General features: G+C 35.3%; 1 protein-coding gene and 1 long non-coding RNA gene across 3 annotated transcripts in view; one reads left to right on the top strand and one right to left on the bottom strand.

Annotated features, from left to right (window-relative positions):
* Nucleotides 1-12,236, top strand: part of CNGB3 (cyclic nucleotide gated channel subunit beta 3) — a 663,489-nt gene that overhangs the window by 293,122 nt on the left and 358,131 nt on the right. The window lies entirely within an intron of this gene.
* LOC311431319 overlaps nt 1-12,236 on the bottom strand; it is a 110,238-nt gene that overhangs the window by 25,455 nt on the left and 72,547 nt on the right. Inside the window, exon 4 of one of the 2 annotated variants that reach the window (XR_014689343.1) lies at nt 6,368-6,490. This is a non-coding gene — a long non-coding RNA (uncharacterized lncRNA). Of the gene's footprint in view, nt 1-5,107; nt 6,491-12,236 lie in introns of those variants that run through there. The other variant, XR_014689344.1, reaches the window with a different exon arrangement.

The following is a 12,236-nucleotide window of genomic DNA, read 5'->3' as shown; positions in this document are numbered from 1 at the left end:
ACAAGGGGGAATGGTTTTAAAATAAAAGAGGGGAGATTTAGATTAGAGGTTAGGAGGAAATTCTTCACTCAGAGGGTGGTGAGGCACTGGAACAGGCTGCTCAGAGAAGTTGTAGATGCTCCATCCCTGGAGGTTTTCAAGTTGGACGAGGCCCTGGGCAATCTGATCCAGTGAGAGGTGCCCCTGAACATGGCAGGGGGTTGGAACTAGATGATCTTCAAGGTCCCTTCCAATCCCAGCCATTCTATGATTCTATGTCTCTATACTTCAGGATGAAAACACTTCCAAATATTTTCAGAAGTGATGGTAATTAAAAAGAAAAGAAAAAAAAAAGAAAAAAAAAAAAAAAAGAGCTCATCTCAACATTCTGTGATCTCTAAATTTTCAAAACAAGAGACATGCTATATCTTCATTTTAATGTAAAGAAGGTTTTTATTATTATTAAATAATGTATTGTTGTGGACAGTAGTCTATTTTGATATATGGCCTGTCTCATTAGAAATTACATGCCCAGTTTATGGATCTAAAAAAATCTTGGTATCCTTTGATCATCACGTTACAACATTACCAGTTTACATGTAGTTTACTGAATGTGTAAAATCACTCAGTATCCATCTGCATCTGCAGGTACTAGAACACAGGAAGAGATGGGGTCCTTTTCTATTACATGGCTTTATGCAGATTGAGAAACAAGTTTTTTGACATGATGGAAAACAATATTTTCATTAGCTCAGTCAGCAATCCTTCTATGAAGAAAAAATGAGTTCAGTCCAATGCTATTTGCATAATGAAATCCCTTTATAGAAGTAGACAGAGTTTTCAGTAATTTTCAGCTGTGGTCAATAAAGCAGGATAGCAGTAAGATATTGCTGCAAATTAATGCTCTTGCATAAATCTAGTGTCCCAATTGCTGTTTCTTTGCTTAGAATGTCTTCACTTATGATATCTGAGATATACTCATTTATGAGAAAATAAAATGAGTTAGTGTCATTCAAAGAGCAATTTACACAAGAAAAGCTTAGTCTATGTTTTCTGCACAAGTAATGTGCAGAAAAGTTTATCAGGAGTAAATAAAGTATTGTTGCCACATTAGGAACATGTTAACTGTCACATACGTCATTTCTGAAGGCACACTACTAGGGCTAATTCTTATGGGATATGCTTGATTTTTGGCAGATGATCACAATGGGAAGAATTGCCTTCAGATGGCAAGATTATTAAAAATACAGTTATACCAAAAGGAACATCAGAAAACAAGGTTCATGACAGGAAAATGGAAACTATCAAGTAAATAAAGCAATACATAAATGAAAGCAAAAAGATTAATTTAGAAGAACTAAAATGGCTGGTGAAAAAAAAAAAAAAAGTGTTCTCTTCAACCTCTTTATCATTGAAAATATTAGCTGCCAGCCAAGTTGATGAGGTGAGTTATGCAGAAGACAGATAGCAGTTCTGTGTCTTCAATGAATACTGACTGCAATGAGGCAGTCTTCATTAGCAGCTCTGTTGACCTTTCCTCATTTGATGTAAATAGGGATTTATAGTATCAGAAAAATGTAGATGAATTGCCCCGAGGCGTACGCCAGCTCAGAGTATTTGTCTTGTAGCAGTGTCTTTTATTTCTTAAGCCCAGAAAGAATTTATACAGGAGAAAGAAAAAACAATAACCAGGACAACTGAATTTATAAACTTAGTGAAGCAGTAAATAGTAGAAATGAGCAGGAGAAGAAAAGTAGTTTTAAAAGACAAGAATGTTTCACTTAGATGTGAAGTAAAAACAGCCTGTTTTCTTATATGTTTTTGGTAAGCCTAATGACCTGGAAAAGCAGTCTAAGTATACTGTATGAAAAGGGTGGTTTATGTTTCCCAAATATAATGCTGTTTTAGAGATCCCCGAATTACTTTCATAAGGCAACTCAATATGAGATGCAATAAATCACTCTAAATCCTCCTAAAAATAAATGGAAATTTTCCTATGATAATCTCCCATAATATAGTATTCTCCTAAGTGAATTTTAGCTAGAAAATCAAGACGAGAAATCAAGATTACTCACTGTCTACTATGAATATATCAGTGCACAGGTAAACATAGGCAGACACCAAAAGCTGTTGTTACCATGGCCATTTACCTTGAATGGCCTTAGCTGCTAAAGACCAGTCTCTTAAATGGACTTGGGCTACATTCATGCAAAGAAAGTAAACCATATCTCTTTAGGTATTTGAATTCAACATTCAGATACAGAAGCCATTAACAAAATCTGTCTTGCAAGGGATGAACAACTGAACAGTTTCCATGCTAGATACTGATATTTGTACAGTTGCCCAAGTCTGGACATCACTGAGCTGGTAATGTTTATGCAGTGCTTATGTCCCAGTGAGAATCACTTTGGTTCATCCCCTTTGAATGACTTGCAGAGAAACCCACGTACCTGCTACTCAGGTGTGCACTAATTAAAGTATTGATTTTTGTTTGTTTGTTTCATTTGCTTGCTTGTTTTTCTGCAGTAAAACAATGTTTGAAATAAAGAGGAGGGGAAGAGACGAATGTGCATTTGATAATGAATATTAAGTCTAGCTGCCTTAAAGTAATCTTTGAAGTCTGGTAAAAGCCTTCACAGCGCACTAGCTCATTGTAACAGTTAACATTCAAGAGCAAAGCATAAGAGAAGATAAAGACTTTTAAATATATCTATATATATATGAATTTGTAATTTCTCCATATCTTTTGAATGTGGTTAGTGATATTGAAGTATATAAATGCATGTATTTACATTTTGATTTCAAATTGTTTGGCTACAGCTGTAAAGCTGTTTTTTTTAGGATTGTCCTGCAAGAAAAATAGAAATTAACCAACCGAGTATGTTAAAGACCACAGTCTACATGCCCAGTACAGGAAAGAAATAGGGTGTTTCCTTCACATTTGATTTGCAGGTGAACATCTGGTGTGCAAGTCCAGTGTAGCACATACACAGAATGAGTTTTATTGGTTCATCTTATTGAAGATATGGATCGTAGAAACAGCTTCAGTCTTCAGGAAAAAAAAAAAAAAAAAAAAAAAAAAAAAAAAAAAAAAAAAAAAAAAAAGAAAATTTCACATGCTCCTGGAAAAGGGATTTTCTCAGTCTGTTCATTTAGAGCTCCAGGACAGTGATAAGTGAAATCCAGCTGGCAATTTGTCATCAGTAGTGTTCCACAGGGGTCGGTGTTGGGGTCATCCTCTTCGATATCTTTGTTGATGATTTGGAAGAGGGAATTGAGTGCACCCTCAATAAGTTTGCAGCTGACAGCAAGCTGGGTAGTAGTGTCAACCTGCTGGAGGGTAGGAAGGCCCTGCAGAGAGACCTGGACAGGATGTGTCGATGGGCAGAGGCCAGTGGGATGAGGTTCAACATGGCTAAGTGCCAGGTCCTGCACTTTGGTCACAGCAACCCCATGCAACACTACAGGCTTGGTGCAGAGGGGCTATAGAGCTGTTCAGAGGAAAAGTATCTGCGGGCGTTAATCGATGCTTGCCTGAATGTGCACTGGCAGTGTGCTCAGATGGCCAAGAAGGTCAATGACATCCCGGCTTGTATCAGGAACAGTGTAGCCAGCAGGACCACGGAGGTGATTGTTCCCCTGTGTTCTGCTCTGGTGAGGCTATACCACAAGTACTGTGTTCCGCTTTGGGCACCTCACTACAAGAAGGACGTTGAGGCCCTGGAACATGTCAAGAGAAGGGCTACAGAGCTGTTGAATGGCCTGGAACACAAGTCCTATGAGGAGTGACTGAGGGGTCTGGGGTTTTTTATTCTGTGAAGAGAAGGCTCAGGGGAGACCTTATTGCTCTCTACAACTACCTGAAAGAAAGGTGTATTTGTTCTAATGCCCCTTGAGAAAAAACAAACAAACAAACAAACAAAGTGTTTTGTTTGTTTGCTTTGTTATGTTTTGTTTTGCATTAAGGAAGACAAATCTGAAAAGGAGAAATGTGAGGAACTAGTTAAAAAGAAAATTGTACAGTACTGAAAATTGATTTATCAGATGCATAGTGCTTAACCAGTACAGTTGCTGGGATATATATATTGTTGGTTTCAATTAATAGCTTTGACATAAATGTTACACTGCATTTCTGCAATTTGCTGATGTCATTAACTTGAAGACCTCATGCAGATAAATGATTAGAATATTGCACATTGAGAGAAAAACATCCTGAGAACTCAAATTCACAGAAATGAAAAGAAAATGAAGAACTAATCAAAATAAGGTAAAATTATTTTGTTATTTGTGGAAAATTTATCTGTTGAAATCAAATAAGAGAGCATGCTTTATTAGCTCGTCATATAATGAGCATACCTCTTCTGTGTGATTTTAGGATATAACAATATTTGAAGAGTTGATAGTCCATCCTATAAGAACAAAATTAATTGGGTTCTACAGTCTTGCTAGACAAAAGCTGAAAAAGAAAACATTTGTTGCTTTTTATGTACAACAGAGGCATAAATTCAAAGGTAGTTAGTACTTTAAAACAAGGTCAAATATTGACACAAAAAGTACTCTATTCTGAAAATAAATGCATAAGGAATTAAATTAGAAAAAGATAAATAATCACCAGGGCAGTAATGTTTTAAAATATTGAGTGTAACTATTTTAAAGATGTAAACGGCTAAGTGCAGTGCACTAGATGCCTGTAATAACAGGCACCTCTATCAATGACAGAGTATAGTAAAAGATCATAGAATTGTAGAATGGTTTGGGTTGGAAGGGACTTGAAATACGACCTAATCCCAACCCTCTGCAATGGGCAGGGACACCTCCCACCAGACCAGGTTTCTCAAAGCCCCATCCAACCTGTCCTTAAACACTTCCAGGGATGTGCATCCACAGTTTCTTTGGGCAACCTGTGCCAGTGTCTCACAGAATGATACAGAAGGTCTCTTTTAGTCCAGCAGTTCTGGGGTTGCATTCCTATTTTCAGCATGTCTGAACTAATTTGTAAAGCTATTTAGAAATATAGGGTATTCGTATCTATGCACTGAATCAGACTTCCCTAACCCATGCCAAAACAGAAACCACATCTTGGAGCATAAAAATATTTAATTTACCTTTATTTAATTGTTCAGCACGCATTACCACATATACATTATCATTTTTGTACAGTAATTCTGAAAAAATCTTTCAGCTATGTATCATAAATCAAGCAAGTTACTATGAATGTAGTAACATATAAATGATTTGATTGGTTATCATAGGTTGAGAACAAAAATTTAATTTAAAAAATAAACAGTAGAATAATATTTATTGGAGAAGAGGATAAAAGAGACTGTGTTCTAAAATTTGGCGTAGTACCATATATTTTTGCAGTCCTTGATAATGTAGAGTACTGTCAATCTGTCTAGCTATAAATAGATAATTGTGGCCCTGTAGCTTTCATGTTAACTCCACAAAAGTTAGGGTCAACAGAATTCACAAATATGGTATTTATAAAGTAAATTTCACTGCATGTGATCATATGATTTTACTTTTGCTTAGACTTCCTGTAATTCATGTACTCTTCTTTTTCAATTACTGAAGATAATTTAATAATTATATATTTTAAACAAAGAACAAATATTGCTCAAAAGTCAAGGAATTTCTTTTTTTTTTTGGGGGGGGGGGGAGTTCTTTTGATTTCTTTCCTTTGTTTCTCACTTCTCTATCTTGTTAGTAATAGGTAATAAATCTTACTATCTCCCTATGCTGAGTCTGTTTTGCCCGTCACGATAATTACTGCATGTAATTATCATATTTATCGCTCGCCCTTATGTCAACCCTTGAGCTCTTTTCATCGTATTTTCTCCCCATTCTTCTTTGAGGAGGGGGAGTGAGAGAGAGGTTGTGGTGGAGCTCGGCCACCCACCCAAGTAAAACCACCACAGATATGAGAAAAATTAATAATTGGGGGGGGAAAAAGAGCCTATTAATATGACAATGACACAGGAATGTTGCCAAAAGTATGGATCCAAATCAATACTTCCACCATACACCATACTTCTGTTTGCAGAATGTTTGAGACATAGAAAATGAATGTGAAAAGCTCCATAGGAAAATGGTATCTTCAAAAAATCCCTTGCACTGCCATATCCAGGAAATTTGCATTCATAGACAACGTGTTGTGAATCAGCAGTCTCCTACTGTAACTGAACACATGAGGTCTTTAGCTGTTGCATTTGCTACTGGAAAGTTTCTGTTCTTGGTTTGTTCCTGTTTTTGGAAATGCAATCCTTAAGGAAGGTCATACCTTCAAGAACTGAAATGTCAAAGCAGGTCATGTATAAGATGGCCTTTGCAATGCTTAGAAGGTTTTTGGCTCCACAAATCCATATATAATTGTGCAGAAGCAATGTACCTTCTTAGAACTTGGCTCAAATCAGCAGTTTGTTCCAGGTCCTGCATGTAACTGCCACTGATTTCTAACTTCATCCAGAAAGTGTTCTCAGAATTCCTGAAGGCGGCCACATTTGAAGTAATTCTGGAAATTTCCAAAAACACATAAAAGATATAGCCATTAGGTTAATCTTTACTGTAACAAACAAAACATTCTTTTTCTTCCTGGTGAGTCAGGAAGAAACAGGAAGAACAGCTCGTGAATGTTCTTGTGTCTTATCTTTTTGTCAAGAGCAAAGAAAACCATCTTTCTTGACTACTTCATCATTCCCAACTTTTGTGTCAGATGTTTTTACCTATTTTTATTAATTGTTGTTCTATTGCCATTTAAACACTTTGCATATGATTCAACTTCAAATTCCATTATAATTTGTACAATATAAAGTTTATCTGTTAACTTTAGAGGAATGGTTCCCAGCTAGTTCTTTGCATAATTTTCATGTCTGTTTTATTTATTTTTTGTCCAGATCTTTACATGCAGCAAGTAAACATGCTCATAGTCTTTTCTACTGGATGATCATCTCTGGATGAATTTTCCACATGATACATTTTTGTTGCATCTGTCATAAAACCCTCCTTTACTTATTTGTTCAGTAAAGTATTATATTAATTATTTTAAATTTCCTTCAAAGGGAGATAGGTATTCCACCTCACTCTCAGTGATCTGTGAATGAATATAATCCATGATCTCTTGGATCTTGGAATTCATGGATCACCATGAATTCAAGAATCAGTCTCCAGAAAAGCTTCAGCTTTGTATTTGATTTCAGTGGAAAAGAATTTGGTGTACTAACAGATGTCTTTCTACATCTAATACTATGTGTGTAATGATGGGAGCTATACTCGATAAGGACTACAGAAATAAATAGTCTTTATACAAAAGAAAATAGACAAAAGATATTGGTGCTTGTCAGAATGGAAAATCTCCCTCTCTCACTCCCTCTCTCTCTCTCTCTCTCAAAACTTAAGTCTCAAAAGATGAATATACTGTTTCTTATTTGGAGAACTATATGGATGCTCTCTGATAAAATATTTGTTGTATTAATAAAGGCATATTCTTAAGTAATGATTGAAGTATAATCAGCTTCCACATAAAATACACAGCAAAATATCAGTAACTGTGTACAGCCTGCTAAGTTAGATATAAAAAGTGGGAAGAAAATGAAAAGGTAGATGGTGTGGTTATCACTTAAAAATAATAATAATAACAATAAAAAAAAAAAAAAAAATCTGCAATACTGCTCCTAGTAAAAGCATCCAATTTAAAAACAAAAATCCTACCAGACCCAGTAGTCAGTAAACTAAAGCAAAGAATTGTAGGAGTTTTGGCACTTGGCATCTCAAAAATAAGTGTCCTACATATGGCAGAGTCTGCAGATCTGCAACACAGACAGACATGCTGCAAAATTTTGCAAAGTAAATAAAGTGCGTACACTCACAAAGTTTTAAACGGAAGTTGCAATTACAGCCACAAAGGAGTCACCTATGGAAACTATGTCCAGAGCAATACTCAAGATTAAAAAACAAAATCAAAATCAAAACAACAACAACAACAAAAACTCTCTTACAGGTAAACTTCAGATAGAAATCCAGTGCTCAAATCAGAAGAATTCTGCCATAATAAACAGGCCTAAACCCAGGAAGGGAGGGAAGAATAATTGGAACAACCAACAACAAAAATCCAGGAATTTGACCGCCAACATTAAGCTTAATTTATCTTTAGAATGGATGGCCTAGGGATGGTGAAAACCTATTTATTTGGAACTGGACAAGTGCTAGACAGTATAATATAGAGAAAAATTATTGTTCTGACATAAGAGAGAAATGGATGAGCTAATACACATTTCCATCTTAATTTTCCATTTCTAAGCCTTGTGATTTTATGCTTCCCAGATAGTTGAAACTATTTTTCCTTTGTAGTTCTCCTAGCAGGAGTGAAAACTCTGTAAAACTCTGTTATTTTTATTAGAACAAGAAATAATTTCCATTTTTTCTATTTCTATCTGTAGTAGCATTCACTGTGTCCTGTCTCTGTATTTTACAGGGACAGGACACAGCCACTGCCTGGAAGACAAAAGTAGCCGAGAACAAGCTGACTTCTACTTTTTTCCTTTGCATACAGGAAAGACTGGTGTAAAAAGACCTCTAAAATCCATCTGTGGCACTTGGGGAAGATGTGAAAGTCAGGAGCTAAGATCAGAGTTTGGGGGTTAGAGAGGGAACAGGTTGAGACAGAGCTAAAATGTCTAACTCTGTAGACATTTTAAAAGGTTCTGCCGACCTGTAAGGCCTATTATGGGTTCCTCTATAATTATGGCTTGCCATATGGCAAGGACGAAAGCAGGAAAAGACTTAATTTCTTAATCAATGCTCCTTGCAGCCTCTTGGGACAGCACATTTTCCACAGACCCCTGATCCTCACCTTCTTTTGTTGGAGGAATCCAATTTTATTTATTTTTTAATATTCTTAATCTCCTATGTTTACATTATTGCCAAGAAGTGAATTTTATTATGTAGATATCTTATGTCGAGCACAACAGTGTCCAAATTCTGAACCAAGATCGTAGGAAGTTTTTATTATAGAGGAAATTATAATCTTAACTTCATTATGCAAATGAAAACCAATTATTTATATGAAAACTGTCTAAGCCAGAGTATTATTATTTACAAAATACTAAGCAGAAGTAAGATGGAAATCAGAGTATTTTTTCCCCTGAATTTCACCATAAAATTGAGAATTTCATGTGAGATTTAAAAGGTGTATATGTTACCTATTTGCTGCATGATAGACTTGATAATTCTTTTTATGTTATATGGTATTCCCTATTCCAGTGCTAATCGAGTGGTACAGGAGCATTGTTATTTTTTAGTAACACCATTTAAAATACAAGGAAGCATCAGTAATAAATGCTCTCACTAACTTACTTATTTTTAATCTTCACTCAAGAAGGAAAAATTAGGAAGGAGATTTTAGAAGGAGATTTTATTCCTTCTTCACAATTATTTCAAAATATACTTAGTGGAAATTTCTGTAGTCTATTACGAACACAAGTCTTAAAACAAATATATATATATATATATATATATATATATATATTTAGCCCATGATATGCTTTTATACTGCCCAAAGTACACAATTAATTCAGTTAGAAAATCATGAGAATGTATGCATTTGTTCTTATTCTAATTATTGAAATGTGATTCGCTGTTCATTGACTCTACTTTTATTTGCTTTTAGTTGCACCAGTGGTGCAAACTTGGACACCTAAAGACGGAATATTATTTCTTAATAATCTCTTTCACTCAGCATCCATCATTTTCTCTCATTTCACAATGTGTCTGGATTGTCCGTCATGTATTTGCCTCACAGATAAATGGTCTATCCTTTTCACATTAAACCATTCCTCTCAAGCATGTTCAGCAGCAGAACTGATGCTCTAAACAGCTAATATTTCTATGCAGTTTGTCTTTGTTTATTCTACAAAGGTCTAGCAGTCTACAGAGCTATTATCAAATCTCCTCAGAGATTAGACATATTCTAAAGGACTGAATTAAAACCTTCCAAAACTGCAGAGAGCTCTTACAAGAAATGAAAACTGATGTCAGCTCTGTGTGGAGTGGAAGAAACTAAACACACTAGCTATGTCAGGGTCAGTGCGGAGAAATGCACAGGTGGAAAAAGCTGACAACCCATGGACTTGAGTGATACTGAAATGCGATGTAGGGTGACAGTGACTGCCTGCCAAAAAGCACTATCACAATATACAGACTCAGTGCATTACCCACCATGTGGCGTCCTGTATGAGGAACAACTGCTTATTCATTCCACATTAAAGCAAACAGTAAACAACATACAGAAAGATGTCTTGAAAATAGCACTTCAATCATTCTTGGTTTTCCTGGTCTCATGAGTCTTGCATTATTGTCTGCAGTGACATAGCTGTAGTCAGAAGGAAGTGATAAACACCTCTGCAGAACTGATGAGAGGTGAAAATATATGTATGTGATATAAGTAGAGGTATAAATAGGATATATATAAAATATATGTGTAGCCTAGAGGGTACAATTATGTTCTATCTCACTTATATTTACATAATTAAAATTGTATGACTAAATCTGAACTCATCCTGGTTTCCTTCATAGTCAACGGAGAACAATGAATGCATTCAGAAGGCCCATCTTGGCTCATCCTAGATAAGTATTAGGCTAAGATGAATTACCATCTACAAGTACCTTTGTCCTGCCTCATGTGTTACTTGCTCAGACTGAAATGATTCAACATTACACATCTCAATTTGGGCAGAATAATTCAACCCTACATGTCAACCTGCTGAATGGAAAGGAGCAAAATCCTCCCAAAAGACATTTACTAATCCATAAAATACTTCTAGATGGTCTCAGTCCAGTTCAGAAAAAAAAAAAAATTTAATCTAGCAGAACTTATTTTCAAACAGTTCACACATCTGTAGTTTCGATTACATGCATATTGTTCTTTGTGGATTGCAATTTTGTTTTACTGCCAACAGCAACAGAAAAGCTATTTCAGCTTTGTCAGTGTGGAACAGCAATGCCATCTGAAATTCAGTGACCTATTAAATACAGGTATTTGCACAGAATGTGTATGTGCGCATTGTGTCTGTTCATCCTCCACCCACCCCTTTCTCCCTCCCCCGTCCCCCCCCCCCCACAGTTTAAACACACACTTTTTCTCCCATGAAAAAGCTTTCCTGAATCTGAAGCTTATGTGAAACATTAAATGCAGCAGTATTTTCTGTTGTGTTTCACTTTTAACTATGTCTTGTATCACTAACAAATGTTTTGATTTTCTAATTCATAGTCTTTTCTTGGATGTCTACATTCCACTGTAGAAACGTCTGGGATACTCATGGTATCCAGAAAATGGCAACAAAAGGGGAAATGGAGAACGTTAATGGTTATTGTTTCCAAGGAAACAAAGCATCAGAGAATATAAGAAAGCCAAGAGGGATGTAATTTCTTTTCCCTGAGAAAACAAGGGAATAGAGAGAATAGAGAAGCTAATGAATAAATGACTTAGTTAAATGACCAGCCACTTAAATAAATAAATAAATAAATAAAAATCTGAATTCTATAAGTTTTGTTAAATAAATAATGTTTCCTCATTTCCAACCACTGCCTTATCTTCATTTTTTTTCTTTTTCTTCCATAGCACTTCATATTCTGAAAGGAGAAATGCCATTTGTAAGGCATGCTTATGATGTCATACTAATCAATAAATGTTTTTGTTCAGTATATTATCAGTGGATATATTCTTTAATTTTTGAAATTAAATCCTTACCGAACATATAAAATTTTATAATTAACTGAAAAAAAAAAAAAAAAAAAAAAAAGGAAAAAAAGTCTATTACAGCTTTCAAACATCCCTGTTTCAAATATCACTTTTCAATCTAGATAAATACACTCATATCTTAAGATCCATGAAGACTTTGATGTTTTATTATCAAATAATAAATGCAGAAATAGCAACATTACCCACAAGTTCAGAGCTTAATAATTTCAGCATTCAAATTTCTGAGTTTTGGAGGAAGAGTCAGATACATGTATAATATTAGAGATCCTAATTGGCTTGAGAAACACAGTTAGGGCAACAGTTAACTCATAGTCCTGAAGAAGGGATTAAAATGAACAGAAAACTGAAGTGTCAACGGGAGAAATGGGAAAATGGCCAGACTTAAGGAAGTAATTCAAGCCAAAGATACATACGAAACTCCTGAGTGAAGAAGAGGAGTAACAGTGGGCCATGCTCTCAATTTTAATGTTTTGTTTGCAAATGGTTTGACTAAAGACAAGTT

Source organism: Aythya ferina, assembly GCF_964211825.1.
Source record: "Aythya ferina genome assembly, chromosome: 2".
Taxonomy (NCBI): Eukaryota; Metazoa; Chordata; class Aves; order Anseriformes; family Anatidae; genus Aythya; species Aythya ferina.
The sequence above is the reverse complement of the archived record's forward strand: the minus strand, read 5'-3'. Positions and strand labels throughout refer to the sequence as shown.